This window comes from Scyliorhinus torazame, chromosome 25 (assembly GCF_047496885.1).
Source record: "Scyliorhinus torazame isolate Kashiwa2021f chromosome 25, sScyTor2.1, whole genome shotgun sequence".
Taxonomy (NCBI): domain Eukaryota; kingdom Metazoa; phylum Chordata; class Chondrichthyes; order Carcharhiniformes; family Scyliorhinidae; genus Scyliorhinus; species Scyliorhinus torazame.
In genome coordinates this window covers 42085971-42091583 of record NC_092731.1, presented here as the reverse complement: position 1 = coordinate 42091583, position 5613 = coordinate 42085971, and positions in this window count along the sequence as shown.

Sequence of the window (5613 nt, the reverse complement as noted above, 5' to 3'; positions counted from 1 at the left end):
TGCAAGTGTTGGGCACACTGGATAAGTGGGGCTTGTTCAAGGATCAGCTACTGCGTGTTCTTGATAAGTATGTACCGGTCAGACAGGGAGGAAGGCGTCGAGCGAGGGAACCGTGGTTTACCAAGGAAGTGGAATCTCTTGTTAAGAGGAAGAAGGAGGCCTATGTGAAGATGAAGTGTGAAGTTTCGGTTGGGGCGATGGATAGTTACAAGGTAGCGAGGAAGGATCTAAAGAGAGAGCTAAGACGAGCAAGGAGGGGACATGAGAAGTATTTGGCAGGAAGGATCAAGGAAAACCCAAAAGCTTTCTATAGGTATGTCAGGAATAAGCGAATGACTAGGGAAAGAGTAGGACCAGTCAAGGACAGGGATGGGAAATTGTGTGTGGAGTCTGAAGAGATAGGCGAGATACTAAATGAATATTTTTCGTCAGTATTCACTCTGGAAAAAGATAATGTTGTGGAGGAGAATGCTGAGCCCCAGGCTAATAGAATAGATGGCATTGAGGTACGTAGGGAAGAGGTGTTGGCAATTCTGGACAGGCTGAAAATAGATAAGTCCCCGGGTCCTGATGGGATTTATCCTAGGATTCTCTGGGAGGCCAGGGAAGAGATTTTTGGACCATTGGCTTTGATTTTTATGTCATCATTGGCTACAGGAATAGTGCCAGAGGACTGGAGGACAGCAAATGTGGTCCCTTTGTTCAAAAAGGGGAGCAGAGACAACCCCGGCAACTATAGACCGGTGAGCCTCACGTCTGTAGTGGGTAAAGTCTTGGAGGGGATTATAAGAGACAAGATTTATAATCATCTAGATAGGAATAATATGATCAGGGATAGTCAGCATGGCTTTGTGAAGGGTAGGTCATGCCTCACAAACCTTATTGAGTTCTTTGAGAAGGTGACTGAACAGGTAGACGAGGGTAGAGCAGTTGATGTGGTGTATATGGATTTCAGCAAAGCGTTTGATAAGGTTCCCCACGGTAGGCTATTGCAAAAAATACGGAGGCTGGGGATTGAGGGTGATTTAGAGATGTGGATCAGAAATTGGCGAGCTGAAAGAAGACAGAGGGTGGTGGTTGATGGGAAATGTTCAGAATGGAGTACAGTCACAAGTGGAGTACCACAAGGATCTGTTCTGGGGCCGTTGCTGTTTGTCATTTTTATCAATGACCTGGAGGAAGGCGCAGAAGGGTGGGTGAGTAAATTTGCAGACGATACTAAAGTCGGTGGTGTTGTCGATAGTGTTGAAGGATGTAGCAGGTTACAGAGGGATATAGATAAGCTGCAGAGCTGGGCTGAGAGGTGGCAAATGGAGTTTAATGTAGAGAAGTGTGAGGTGATTCACTTTGGAAGGAATAACAGGAATGCGGCATATTTGGCTAATGGTAAAGTTCTTGAAAGTGTGGATGAGCAGAGGGATCTAGGTGTCCATGTACATAGATCCCTGAAAGTTGCCACCCAGGTTGATAGGGTTGTGAAGAAGGCCTATGGAGTGTTGGCCTTTATTGGTAGAGGGATTGAGTTCCGGAGTCGGGAGGTCATGTTGCAGCTGTACTGAACTCTGGTACGGCCGCATTTGGAGTATTGCGTACAGTTCTGGTCACCGCATTATAGGAAGGACGTGGAGGCTTTGGAGCGGGTGCAGAGGAGATTTACCAGGATGTTGCCTGGTATGGAGGGAAAATCTTATGAGGAAAGGCTGATGGACTTGAGGTTGTTTTCGTTGGAGAGAAGAAGGTTAAGAGGAGACTTAATAGAGGCATACAAAATGATCAGGGGGTTGGATATGGTGGACAGTGAGAGCCTTCTCCCGCGGATGGATATGGCTGGCACGAGGGGACATAACTTTAAACTGAGGGGTAATAGATATAGGACAGAGGTCAGAGGTAGGTTCTTTACGCAAAGAGTAGTGAGGCCGCGGAATGCCCTACCTGCTACAGTAGTGAACTCGCCAACATTGAGGGCATTTAAAAGTTTATTGGATAAACATCTGGATGATAATGGCATAGTGTAGGTTAGATGGCTTTTGTTTCGGTGCAACATCGTGGGCCGAAGGGCCTGTACTGCGCTGTATTGTTCTATGTTCTATGTTCTATGACCGAGGGAAGCTATGAGAGCTGACTCTGCTGATGGCTAGTGATTCAGGGTTTATATTGCCCTTCTAGCAGTTGTTTACTTTACATGGCAATATCGGAAAGTAACTTCATTGTGCTCTTGACTGTTCAGTGTACCTTTAATCTTGATTACTTAGGTCACGACTACGCATTCATGTTGAGCATGACTTTAATTCATCGAACTCTGATTACATGTTTTTCCTTGTAATGTTCAAAAGTGCTTTGATCCCAGAGGAGTGTTATGTATGGTTCCTGACACTTCTCAGATTGTTTTGTTACTAAATCGTGCCCTTAGCTTGTCAGAACTCTGACCTCGATTTGGTGTTGGCTTGTGCTCTCCTGGACGCTTCGTCTTCAGCTTCCCATATTCAACTGGGGTCAGCAGGATTTTACACGTTAAGATTTGTCACCCAATTCAACAAAGACCCTGGCAATTCTTTTTTAGCTACTTATTAAAATAATTACCCTTTAAGAAGGTGTGAAATACTGTTTCCCTTCATGTAACTAAAAGTTCAATCTGCTTTAACTTGGAAGACAGGCATCACTATTACAGCGTGAGCTGTCACAAGCTGGTTTCTTAACGCCTGTTTGATTCAGGCGATTTGCATTTTTTTTGTTGCTGCTGTTAACCCTTCGTGCCATTTTCCCTACATTTGCCCTGTAACCTCAGGTTTTGCCAGACGTCCATGTTTCAAATGACCTATTTTCCCATTTTACTTTACAGGTCCCAGCACCGAACCCAGTGGCACTCCACTGGTTACTGCCTGCCAATTTCAAAATCCCTACTCTTTGTTTCCTCTCTGCCAACTAGTTTTCGATCCACCTCAATAAAATTCCCCCAATCCCATGCACTTTAATTCTTGCACAATAGTCTCTTATGCAGGACTTTGTCAAACGCTTTCTGAAAGTCCAAATATACTACATCGACTGGCTCCCCCTTGTCTACTGTACTGGCTACTTCTTCAAAGAATTCCAGCACATTTGTCAAGCATAATTTTCCCTTCACAAATCCATGGTGACTCTGACTGATCCTGCCACTGCTTTCTCAATGTTCATATAAAAAGTCCTTGATAATGGATTCAAGCATTTTCCCCACTACCGATGTGAGGCTTACTGGTCTATAATTCCCTGCTTTGTCTCTGCCTCTCTTTTTGAATATCGGAGTAACGTAAGCTACCTTCCAATCTGCAGGGAGAGTTCCAGAGTGTATAGAATCCTGGAAGATGAGCACCAATGCATCCACTATCGCCAGAGCCACCTCTTTAAGCTCTCTGGGATGCTGATTCTCAGGCCCTGGGGATATATCCACCTTCAATCCCATCAGTTTTCCCAGCACCATTTCTCTACTAATGTTGATCTCCCTCAGTTCTTCCCTCTCACTAAACCTTTCATTCTCCATTTCTGGGATGAGTGGCGGGATTCTCCGACCCCCCGCCGGATCGGAGAATCGCCGGGGGCTGGCGTGAATCCCGCCCCCGCCGGTTGCCGAATTCTTCGGCACCGGATATTCGGCGGGGGTGGGAATCGCGCCGCGCCAGTTGACGTCCCCCCCCCCCGGCGATTCTCCGGCCATTGATGGGCCGAAGTCCCGCTGCTGGAATGCCAGTCCCGCCGGCGAGAATCAAACCACCTCTCTTACCGGCGGGACACAGCGGCGCGGATGGGCTCCGGTGTCCTGGGGGGGGGCGCGAGGCGATCCGGCCCCGAGGGGTGCCCCCACGGTGGCCTGGCTCGCGATCGGGACCCACCGATCCGCGGGCGGGCCTGTGCCGTGGGGGCACTCTTTTCCTTGCGCCTTTGCCATGGTCTCCACCATGGCGGAGGCGGAAGAGACCCACTGCACTAGCGCGGGGATGCCATGAGCGGCCGCTGACGCTCCCACGCATGCGCCCCACGGCAAAGTCATTTCTGCGCCAGCTGGCGGGGCACCAAAGGCCTTTCCTGCCAGCTGGCGGGGCGGAAATCAGTCCGGCGCGGGCCTAGCCCCTCAAGGTGAGGGTTCGCCCCTCAAGATGCGGAGAATTCTGCACCTTTGGGACGGCGCGATGCTGGACTGATTTGCGCCGTTTTTGGCGCTGGTCGGCAGACATCGCGCCGATTGCGGAGAATCCCGCCCCTGATTTGTGTCCTCATTTGTGAAGACAGAACCAAAGTGTGTATTCAATTGCTCAACCATTTCTTTGTCCTTTATTATGCATTTCCCTGGTTCTGTCTGTAGGGGCCTACATTTCTCATTACCAATCTCTTTCTCTTCACAGTTCTGTAGAAACTCTTAGTGTCAGTCTTTATGTTCCCTGCAAGCTTCCGTTCGTACTGTACTTTCCCCTTCTTAATCAATCCCTTTGTACTCCTTTGCTGAATTCTAAACTGCTCCCAACCTCAGACCTATTATTTTTCTTGGCCAATCTGTATGCTTCTTCCTTGTATCGGATACTATTTCTAAATCCCTTTGTGAGCCATGGATTGGCCCTCTTACCCCCTTTGCCTTTGTTCCAGACAGGAATGAACAGTTGCTGTAGTTCCCCCATGCGTTCCTTGAATGTTTGCCATTGTCTATCCACTGTCATCCCTTTAAGTCATTCTCCACAATCTATCAAGGCCAACTAACGCCTCATAGAATTTACAGTGCAGAAGGAGGCCATTCAGCCCATCGAGTCCGCACTGGCTCTTGGAAAGAGCACCCTACCCAAGATCCACACCTCCACCCTATCCCCATAACCCAGTAACCCCACCCAACACTCAGAGCAATTTAGCATCGCCAATCCACCTAACCTGCACATCTTTGGACTGTGGGAGGAAACCGGAGCACCCGGAGGAAACCCACGCACACACGGGGAGGATGTACAGACTCCACACAGACAGGTGGAATCGAACCTGGGACCCTGGAGCTGTGAAGAAATTGTGCTATCCGCAATGCTACCGTGCTGCCCCATAGTTCACTTTATTAAGGTTCACCACCCTAGTCTCAGAATCAACTACTTCGCTCTCCATCTTGATACAAAAAATCCATCATGTTATGGTCGCTCATCCCCAAGGGGTCTCGTACAGCCAGATTGGCAATGATTCCCTTCTCATTACACAGTACCCAGTCTAAGATGACCTGCGCTCCAGTTGGTTCCTCCACAGATTGGTCAAGAAAACCATCCCGTATACACTCAAGGAGTTCCTCCTCTACAGCATTGTGGCCAATTTGATTTGCCCAATGGATAAGAAGATTAAAATCACCCACGATCACCGATATTCCCTTGTTACATGCATCTCTAATTTCTTGTTTAATGCCATTCCCAACCTCACCACTGCAGTTTGGGGGTCTATACACAGCCCTTCACTCATCAATTTCCTTTGTCATCACTCCAAATAACTCGATCAAGTTAGTGAGGGATGACCTTCCCCGCAAAAGCTATACAGACAGCATACAATGTCCATATATGCTGTCCCTCAGTATCAGCTCGAATAGCTTCCCGACTACTGATGTCAAGCTAACCGGCCTATAATTTG